Genomic DNA, 11,733 nt, shown 5'->3' with positions numbered 1-11,733 from the left:
TATGTACTTTTAAATATAGAAGGAATAAAATAAAGTCCTTTCATTTTTATCTTGTTTCTTGTCTAAACGATGAATTGATTTTATCATTTGAAAGTTAACAACAAACTACAAATGCTTGTGCCTGAATGAACAAGAGACGTCCTCTTGAAGAGGACTGTAAACATAAAAGGGCCCGCTTTTATGAAACCCTCATAGTAAAGGGTTGATTCCGAAAGAATTCATGCCCGGAATCAGAAGATATCGGATGAAAGTATGCCTGAATCTTTAACTAATTCAATGCAAAGAAAATGTATCTTGCACGATACTAGAAACAAAGTTATTCTTTATTTATCAAAAGTGCCAAACTCGATGAAATGTTTGGCATAATTACAGAGTACAAAAACAAAAGAAGAAGGGGAAAAACAACAAAAGGAAAGAAGCTAAGCATTATCATCATTGGAGCCCTAGTGGAGAGAGGCATTTACGTCCCCCCGGTGGAAGAGGGTGAATCAGCTGCCAGTTCAGAGCCTGGACCTTCATCATCATTCTCTCCAATTTCGTCATTGGTTCCCGAATACTCGAAACTGGTGCTCGAAGAGTCAGTTGCAGCAGGCCAAGCAGGGAGACATTCTCGAGCAGTTAGCTCCAGTTCTCGGGCCTTGGCAATGCAATCATCAATATCGATGATGCCCGTTTTGGCCTCTTCTGAGGTTTTTCTCCTCATATGATACATATCATACGTCTTCTCAAATACGAGGGAATCCCCTTGGTACTAAAGCTATGCCTTAAGTTTGTCAACCTTGACCTGAAGGCCATAATTCTAGGATCTCATGGCATTAAGGCTAGAATCAAGATCATGGGTTATAAATAGATGAATCTGGTATGTCTCCATGATCTTCTTGAATCTCTTCTCCATTTTGACCCTCTTCTCCTCAGCGGCATTGGCCTCCTCGGTTTTGGAGCTCAAGGTTGCCTTCAAGTTATTCACATGTTCCTTGAAGGAAGACTCGCGCTCAGCAGCAACAAGCATATCATCTTGGAGCTCAACCCACTTAGCCTTAGCACCTTGGAATTGTGCATGTAACTGAGTGCTTCTTGGTTCTAGGCCATCACTTCTTGTTTGCTTTGATGCAAACGGGTCTCAAACTCGCCCGTCTCAGTAGACTTTGCCTCTAACACCGGGAGGCACGCAACGAGTTGATCTCTTTCGGCCAACAATTGATCTCGCTCGGAGGCGAGTCCTTGCTTATCAAGGATTAGTTTCTACATGCCCTCAAAATCAAGAAATTGGCCTGTAAAAAAGATTATCAAGGTTAGAAATCCCGTTACAATAGAATAGAAAACAAGTTATAAGAAAAAAAGTACAGTACCGCTGCTCTATTATGCATAACATTATTCTATAAACACTCCTCCGAAAGGGAGCGCATTTTCTTCATATCCTTCTCTAAATCCAACGACTTCAGATAGTTTGCAAGCTCCACTGACCTGGACAGCAGATGATACTCCTTCGAAATAGAAAGAGTAGCACTCCTCCTCTATCGGGGATCTGGGAAGGGGTAAGTAATTATGCCCCAGATTCCCATGGTCGGGAGACTAGGGAGGAGAAGCACCCCCCTCTCGAACGTTTGTTGCCGGTGGAGAAGACACATTGGGTGATTGTGGAAAAGGTGTAGCTGGTGTGGAGAGGCATGAAGTTATTGGCATTGAAGGTTGCGAAGCAGCTGCAGCAGGAGCAACGCTGATTATTGGTTGCTAAGTGTTCGAAGGCAGAAGAGGCTAGGGGTCTGAGATCCTTGGACCGGAGACACCAACGGGAGTTGGAAAGCGAGAATCGGCATCCTCCACTATTTCCATCTCGCCTCAAAATGCTTGGACGTCATCTGCAGTCGAGTTTTGAAGCTTTCCTGCCTGAGCATCCGGTTGAGCTGATGAAGTTATATTTCTTCTTGGAGGGGAGCCACTTCATCACTAGCTTCTCTATCTTCCATAACAACCATTGTGGCCATCTTCGAGCACTGCTTCGAGCAAGGGCACTTTATAGCACCCTTGCGGCCTCCGTGGGGTCAGCCAAAATATCAACCTCGGGGCAGGTGACAAAGCCTTATGGGAGTCCTAAATCAAGCAAAACATGGAGTTAGCAACATTACCTATGTTCATAGAAAGACAAAAGGAAAAAAGGATTCGGTTTACCATAGTTCTTGGCCTTCCACCCATATTTAGGGGACATTTCCTTCTACCGGCGAGATTCTGGTGTTGTAATGTCCAGAATTTCTTGAACCCACTGGTCCATGCCTTGAACCTGTGATGATTCCCACCGGGTAGCTAAAACAAAAAGAAATTAAGAGGTCAACAATAACGGGAAAAAAAACTTTACGAAGAAAGGAAATGAATCAAAAAACTTACAAAAGTGGTTCCACAATTCAAGAAAAGGAAGAGTTGTGGCTGGGATGATGTCCCTGGTGGCGATGATGACAAATTGCTCCATCCAACCGCGATCGTTGTCATCGTCCACGCTGGTGAGAAGAGCGTGATGGCCACGCTTACAGAAGTTTATTACTCCCCCATGGAGAAATTTGGGGGAGCAGAGATTCATCATATGTGCCAGGGATAGGAGTTTTTCGATCTCCATGCACAACTAGCGTAGGCAAGCCACCATTTGCCATATAGATGGGCCTACTTGTGCCAAGTAGACCTCGTACCGGTGGCAAAACTCCAAAATTATTGGGTGGAGCCCTTCACTCGTCCCCAAGGTGAAGAGATACATATAAACATTTGTAAAACCTTTCTTAGTGACGGTAACCCGCTCTATCATATCCGGAACAAGGATGCCAAGATTTGGGCAGTTGCGGTCCTCCTTCATAGCACTTGAAGGGCGAATAGATGAGGGGAACCTGCTAATGGCCCAAATCCATGGAGACGCGGATGGAAGCTTCTTATAGAAGTCACTAACGGTACTCAGGTGTTTGGGTATGATGGTGTTAACAGTGAGAGGCTCGGAATCAACATCAACTTCTTTGTCTTTGTTTCTCTTCGGGCCTCCACTGAAGAGAAGTTTAGAGTTTATAAAAGATTTAGTAGAAAAAGCCATGGCAGTAAATGTTTTAGAGAAAGTTAGAGAAGATGAAAGTTTTCTAAGTAGGAGGAGATTGAGTGCATAGAAGATGATAAACTTAAGAAAATTTTAGAAGTGAAAGAGGTAAAATGTTGAATATAAATAAAGATATCGACACCAAAAATCGTGGTTATGATTACCTCGAGAACCTGCAAAAATATTAATGAATTTTGGGGCAACACGTGTTCGGGGTATTAAATGTGAGAAGACGTGTGCCCTTTCAAGCGTCAGAGACTATTTAGGAGATTTCCCGCCAAGAAACGGATCTTCACCAACTTTTCGGTGGCACAAAGATATGTCAACGGAAAGTAGGGGGACTATCTATATAGGGTAAAATTGGTTTATAATAAATGATCAAATGATAGCACGACACGTGGAACCGAAGACAGGTGAAAGGCGAATTAAGTAACAACTAATATCGGGGACAACAACTGCAATTGACATCGGGTAAATCCGTAGGGAGTATGGTCAATGAGAGCAGATCAAATATTTGCCATTGGGTACCATTCGATGAAGAATATTCTCTAATATTAAATGGGCAGCCGTTGCGGAGAATATTTGTATTCATGGCCTTCAGTTATATATTCATCAATGGTTCCTTTGTTATCATTTAATTAGGGCTTGATCCTAGGATCTTGTTTTCCTAGGTATAGCTATAAATAGCAGGCTCAACAGCCATTGTAGGACACAAAATTCTTGGCAAAACATGTGTTTTATTCCATTTTCGATCTGAATTAAATAACTTTATTTGCTTTTTCATATTGTGCTCATTTCTGTCCTCGGAGACGTTGTTCTTAGAGTCAGGTTTGTCATCTTCTTCAGTTTTAATCGCTAAGTCTTACTTTTAATCCTATTTATTTACCATTTTTGGATCAAATTAATTCACTTGTCTATAAACCACGTAACAAATTCAACTGTACTATTTTACGGGTAAACAAGTATGTAGACCAACCGAACAAAATGTTGTTCAATTTCCTTTCCAGATTTGAGTTTTCAGTAAAATATGTCAAGACTAATATCTTAGTGCTGACTTTGATATCCGTAAAATCCTTACTACCTTATGAAAAATGACTAAAACTTATTTTCTAAAGAGAGTACCAATTAACTAAATGAATCTTCATAAACATGCAAGATGTGCTCCTAAAAGGAGATTAATCACATCAAAAAATAGAACGATGATCAATTGATATTGAAGCCATCAGATCTTGAAGAGACGTAGGAGGCTAGGGAGCATTGGAACATCAGAAAAAAGTTTTAGTGCACGAATCAGCAGATCTTGAAATGTAGAAAAAAGTTTAATTTACTTGCAGTCGGTATTTACATAAAATTATATTAAACCAATAGATATATAAAATATTTATGTACACAAGCTTCTACTAATACTTCAAAGGGAGTGGACTCGTGCACGCGAGATATGGACTTGAAGGCAAAACATGTGAATTTTTCCCCCTGCGCGAGAGATATTTTTAACTAAAATCTAATTTTGCAAAATTAGAAAAATCATTCCTCTTTTTCTCTTATTCTTTCTCTTTTCCTCTCAATAAGTTTTTGGGCAATTGTCTACCAGTTTCAAACTTCCAACCATGAGTGCACATGTGTTGTAGAACTTTAGAAGACAATCGGCTTTAATGATTTGTATCCTAGTTTGAGTGAAATCGCTTTCAAGGCAGTGAGTTGTCACAACACATTATTGTATTTGATAAGTTATTTCTGTTCTCTTTTATCTATATTGTCATATGTTTTTCAACATTGTATTTTTACAATTTCATATAAACATTGAGTTACCACGCTAATTAAATGACCAAAGCAAGATGTACTTGAAATTAAACGGGCGTCCGCGTCCGAGCCTTTGTAGAAAGAGGCATCTACGCCCCCCGGGGGAAGAGGGCAGATCAGCTACCGGTTCAGAGCCTGGACCTTTATCATCATCCTCTTCAATTTCATCCTTGGTTCCCGAATGCTCAGAACCGGTGCTCGAAGAGTCAGTTGCAGCAGGTAGACATTCTCGAGCAATTAGCTCATGTTCTCGGGCCTTGGCGATGTAATCATCAATATCAACGATGCCTGCTTTGGCCTCTTCCAAAGTTTTTCTCCTCATATGATACATAGCATACGTCTTCTCAAATACGAGGGAATCCCCTTGATACTGGAGCATTTCCTTAAGTCTGTCAACCTCGGCCTGAAGGCCATCCCTCTCGGATCTCATGGCACCGAGACTAGAATCAAGATCACGGGTTGTAAATAAATGAATCTGGTTTGTCTCCATGATCTTCTTGAATCTCTTATCCATTTCGACCCTCTTCTCCCCGACGACATTGGCCTCCTCGGTTTTGGAGCTCAAGGCTGCCTTCAAGTTATTCATATGTTCCTCGGAGGCAGACTCGCGCTCAGCAGCAACAAGCACATCTTCTTGGTGCTCAGCACACTTAGCCTTAGCATCTTGGAATCGTGCATGTAATTGAGTGCTTCTTGGTTGTACGCCATAACTTCTTGTTCGCTTTGCTGCAAACGGGCCTCAAACTCGTCCGCCTCAACAGCTTTTTCCTCCAACACTGGGAGGCGCACAGCGAGTTGATCCCTTTAGCCAACAGTTGATCCCGCTCAGAGGCGAGCCCTTGATTATCAAGGATCATTTTATGCATGCCCTCAAAAGCAATAAATTCGCATGTAAAAAAGAGTATCAAGGTTAGAAATCGCGTTACAACAGAATAAAAAACAAGTGATAGGAAAGAAAGTACGGTACCGCTGCTGCATTATGCATAGCATTATTCAACAAACACTTCTCTGAAAGGGAGCGTAATTTCTTCATATCATTCTCTGAAGCCAATGACTTCAAATAGTTCGCAAGCTCCATCGGCCCAGACAGTAGATGACACTCCTTTAAAACTGAAAGAGTAGCATTCCTCCTCCTTCGAGGATCTGGGGAAAGGGTTAGGTAATTTTGCCTCAGATTCCTATGGTTGGGAGATCAGGGAGCAAAAACACCCATCTCCCGAACATATGTTGCCGGTGTAGAAGACACGGTGGGTGCTTGTGGAGCAGGTGAAGCTGGTGTAGAGGGGCATTAAGTTATTGGCATTGAAGGTTGCGAAGTAGCTGCAACACTGATTATTGGTTGCTAAGTGTTCGAAGGCAGAAGAGGCTCGGGGTCTGAGCTCCTTGGACCGGAGACAGCAACAGGAGTTAGAAAGTGAGAATAAACATCCTCCACTATTTTCATCTCTCCCCAAAATGCTTGGAAGTCATATGCAGTCGGTTTTTGAAGCTTTCCCGCCTGAGCATCCAGTTGAGCTGATGAAGTTATCTTTCTTCTTGGAGGGGAGCCACTTCATCATTGGCTTCTCCGTCTTCCACAACAACCATTGTGGCCGGCTTAGTTTTTGTGGTCTTTATTTTTTTTATTGTTAGCCCCAGCCGAGAAAAAACGTTGCCTTTTTGGTTGCTTGTTCTCTGACTGGGGACTCCAAGAGGAAGCACCCTCACCGAAAGTAGATTCGAGTGCACTGCTTCGAGCAAGGGCACTTTATAGCACCCTCGCGGGGGTCAGCCAAAGCCTTGCTGGAGTCCTGAATCAAGCAAAACATGGAGTTAGCAAAATTACCTATGTTCATACAAAGATAAAAGGAAAAAAGATTCAGTTTACCATGGTTTTTGTCCTTCCACCCATATTTGGGGGCCATTTTCTTCCACCAGTGAGATTCTAGTGTTGTAATGTCCAGAATCTTCTGAACCCACAGGTCCATGCCTTGAACCAATGGTGGTTCCCTCCGAGTAGCTGAAACAAAAAGAAACGAAGAGGTCAACAATAACGGCAAAAAGCTTTTTACGAAGAAAGGAAATGAATAAAAAAAACTTACGAAAATGGTTCCATGATTCAGGAAAAGGTAGAGTTGTGGCCGGGATGATGTCCCTGGTGGAGATGATGAAAAATCGCTCCATCCACCCACGATCATTGTCATCATCTACTCTGGTAACAAGAGTGTGATGGTCGCACTTGCTGAAGTTTATTATTCCCCCATAGAGAAATTTGGGGGAGTAGAGATCCATCATATGTGCCAGGGTTAGGGTTTTTTCGATCTCCGTGCACAACTGACGTAGGCAAGCCACCGTTCACCATATAGATAGGCCTACTTGTGCCAAGCAGACCTGGTACCGGTGGCAAAACTCTAAAATTACGGGATCGAGCCTTTCACTAGTCCCCAAGGTGAAGGGATACGTATAGACATGCGTAAAACCTTTATTAGTGAAGGTAACCCGCTCTATAATATTCGGAGAAAGGATGTCAAGGTTTGGGCATTTGCAGTCCTCTTTCACAGCAAGAATATTGGAAGGGCGAATAGATGAGGTGTACCTGCTAACGACCCTAGTCCGTGGAGACTCAGATGGAAGCTTCTCATAGAAGTCATTAACGATACTCAGGTGTTTGGGTATGATGGTGTTTACAGTGGGAGGCTCGGAATCAATATCAACTTCTTTGTCTTTATTTCTTTTTGGGCCTCCACTGAAGAGAAGTTCAGAGTTTCTAAAAGATTCAGTAGAAGAAGCCATGGCAGTCAATTATTTAGTGAAAGTTAGAGGAGATGAAAGTTTTCTAAGCAGGAGGAGATTAAGTGCAGAGAAGATGTTAAACTTATGAAAATTTTAGAAGTGAAAGAGGTAAAATGATGAGTATAAGTAAAGATATAGATACCAAAACTTGTGGTCATGATTACCTCGAGAACCGAAAAAAATATTACTGAATTTTGGGGCAACACGTGTTTGGGGTATTAAATGCGAGAAGACGTGCGTCCTTTCAAGCGTTAGAGACTATTCATGAGATTTCCCGCCAAGAAAGAGATCTTCACCAACTTTCTGGTGGCACAAAGATATGTCAACGGAAAGTAGGAGGACTATCTGTATAAGGTAAAATTGGTTTATAATAAATGATCAAATAATAGCACGACACGTGGAACCAAAGACAGGTGAAAGGCGAATTAAGTAACAACCAATATCGGGGACAACAACTGCAATTAACATCGGGTAAATCCGTAGGGAGTATAGTCAATGAGAGCAGATCAAATATTTTCCATTGGGTACCATTCGATGAAGAATATTCTCTAACATTAAATGGGCAGCCGTTGCAGAAAATATTTGTATTCATGGCCTGCCGTTATACATTCATCAATTGCTCCTTTGTTATCATTTAAGTAGGGCTTGATCCTAGGATCTTGTTTCCCTAGGTATAGCTATAAATAGCAGGCTCAGCAGCCATTGTAAGACACAAAATTCCTGGCAAAACATGTGTTGTATTCCATTTTCGCTCTCAATTAAATAACTTTATTTGCTCTTTCATATTGTGCTCATTTCTGTCCTCGGAGACGTTGTTCTCAGAGTCAGGTTTGTCATCTTCTTCAGTTTTAATCGCTAAGTCTTACTTTTAATCCTATTTATTTATTTATTATATTTGGATCAAATCAATTCATTTGTCTATAAACCAAGTAACAAATTCAATTGTACCGTTTTACGGGTAAACAAGTATGTAGACTAACCGAACAAAATGTTGTTCAATTTCCTTTCCCGATTTGAGTTCTTAGTAAAATATGTCAAGACTAATATCTTAGTGCTGACTTTGTTATCCGTAAAATCCTTACTACCTTATGAAAAATGACTAAAACTTATTTTCTAAAGAGAGTACTGATTAACTAAAGGAATCTGCAGAAATACGCCAGATATGCTGCTAAAAGGAGATTAATCACATCGAAATCAGAACGATGATTAATTGAGATTGAAGCCATCAGATCTTGAAGAGATGGAGGAGGCTAGGGAGCGTTGGAACATCAGAAAAAAGTTTCAGTGCACGAATCAGCAGATCTTCAAATTTAGGAAAAAGTTTAATTTACTCGCAGTCGGTAATTACATACAATTACATTAAACCAATAGATATATAAAACATTTATGCACATAAGCTTCTACTACTTCAAAGGAAGTGGACTCGAGCGCGCGAGATATGGACTTGAAGGCAAAACATGTGAATTTTCCCCCCCCCCCCCGCGAGAGATATTTCTAACTGAAATCTAATTTTGCAAAATTAGGAAAGTCATTCCTCTTTTTCTCTTGTTCTTTCTCTTTCCTCTCAATAAGTTTCTGGGCAATTGTCTATAGCTTCAAAATTCCAACCACGAGTGCACATGTGCGGTAGAACTTTAGGAGACAATCGGCTTTAACGATTTGTATTCTAGTCGAATCAAAATTATTTTCAAGGCAGTGAGTTGTCACAACTCATTATTGTATTCGATAAATTATTTGTCATATTTGTTTTCAACAATGTATTTTTATAATTTCATATAAACATTGAGTTACCACGCTAATTAAATGGCCAAAGCAAGATGTACTTGAAATTAAACAGTATGATATTAAAGTGGTGAGAAAAGACTACTTCACGAACGGATTATCAAAAAGCTATCTTCTTGAAGAAGTTGGATAGTTAAAAAAAAAAAAAGGAAGCTATTTTTTTGAAAAGTGTTTTTGATAAATAGAGTATCAAAACTATCTTTCTTGAAAAAGGTTTTTGATTTGCGTATATGTCAGGTAGCAGGGACTCAAAGTTTGAACCAAATAAATCATGTAATAAATTAATTAGGAAAGTTAGAAGTGGCACATCAAAGTTGCTAAAAAAAAGTAGGGAATAATCCAACCTTTCTTATCCAATATTGAAAATATCAACGGAACTTCATCTATCCATCTATTACAAAGAAGGAAAGTTGAAGACAACAAAGAAAAATATGTTCTTCATTTTTGTATTTTTTTTTAAAGTTAAGAAACTAATTAATATTTTATGCAAGAGAGGGAAGGGGTTCGGATTCGACCTGTTTATCAAATCAAGAATAATAATTTGGACTTATGGAGTATTTGTGGAAGAAGAAGAAGAGTATATATATCTAAAAGATAGTAATAAATAAAGTATAGTATATATATATATATATACTACTTAAGAAGCGACAATCACTAAAGTTGCATATTAATACAGGTTCTGGAGGTTTTTATAAAGTTTCAGTGGCACTTAATTGTTCTTTTCTTTTAATACTCTTTCTGATCCATTTTAAGTACGTAATTTTTTTAAGGTTTGACATACTCACTTAAAAATAATCACCTAATAACATTAATTAAGTGGATTATTTTACTAAAAGACTCTTTAGCTCTCGGCAAGCACTTCTTAGAAATTTGTTCAATCATTTATTAGATAAAGGTAATTTTAAACAAAAAAAATTAAAACCTTCTTGATTTTTAAAAAATCACTTGTTCTGGGTAAAGTTTAAAAGGCTAGAAAATCATTTTAAAGGGACGGGAGGAGTATAAATAAAGAAACAAAAAAAAAGTTTAATTAAAAGTAACTAATTATCAATCTCGTGATACTAAATAACTAAATTATTTAGTGTTGTAAAAGAGATCACTACACGATGAAAATCTAAAAAAAATATCATTATCATTGAATGTTTCTTAAATAATCACCCAATCCTCGATGAACAAAATTAGCCTATACCTCTATTTGAGGGAGATAACATATAGCTAGTGAATGGCCAAGGTATGTGCAAGATGATCCAACCACCAATATTATTAAAAAATCGGATAAGAATATATTTGGATTTTATCAAAAATTTAATTTCTTTTATTAAGGTTGACTTTATATTACCAATTTTATCGAGTTCCCTACTTAAGAAATTTGAGGTGACTTTACGTGCGACATAAACCAAAAGAGCTAACAGGTCGAATAGTTCACATACTTGTTACACATGCATAATCGATGAATTATTTATGCGATGATCAATAAAAGAGTTGTTATGCAATGGTTAAGGTAAATACATTGTTATACATAAATATTTACTTTAATTTTTTGTCTTTATATAATTAATACACATATTTTTATTTTATATTAAATCTCGTATAATATAATATGTAAATTATCACATAACTTAACGCTCACACATGAGCAAATTATTTAATATTGTCAACTAAATGCTACACTAAGGATGTGTTTGGTATGAAGAAAATGTTTTTCGGAAAAATATTTTTCAATTTTCACATGTTTGGTAAAGGAGGAAAAATATTTTTCAAAACTCTTTTACAATATTCTCCACCATATTCTCCATCCCCTCCACCCCCACCCACCCCATCCATCCTACCTCCAAACAACCCCTACCCCACCCACCCTAACCCCTACCCCATCCACCACCCACCCTAAATAGAAATATTATTAAAAGTACTTCTTTTCATGTTGTAAATAAAGTACTTTTTTTATTTCAACAAAATCAGTATATTCGTTTCATAATGTACAAAAAATATTTTTTTCAATGAATATTTTTTTTCATAATGTCGAAAAAGTATTTTCTTTCATTTCAACAAAACGAGTTTTTTCTTTTCATGATGCAGAAAAAGTATTTTCTTTCCTTTCAACAAATTAAGTATTTTTTTCCTGAAATAGAAAAAGTATTTTATTCAACAAAATGAGTACTTTCTTCTCATGATGTAGAAAAATACTTCCTTTCCTTTCAACAAAATGAGTACTTTCTTTTCAACGTTATTCTTGTATGAAAAAGCAAAGTAGCACATTAGTTTCTTTGGGTTTTTATGAATTTTAAAAAGAATAATTAAATTAAAGAAAATAG

Source organism: Nicotiana tabacum, chromosome 17 (genome assembly GCF_000715075.1).
Source record: "Nicotiana tabacum cultivar K326 chromosome 17, ASM71507v2, whole genome shotgun sequence".
Lineage (NCBI taxonomy): Eukaryota > Viridiplantae > Streptophyta > Magnoliopsida > Solanales > Solanaceae > Nicotiana > Nicotiana tabacum.
Note: the sequence above shows the minus strand (reverse complement) of the source record.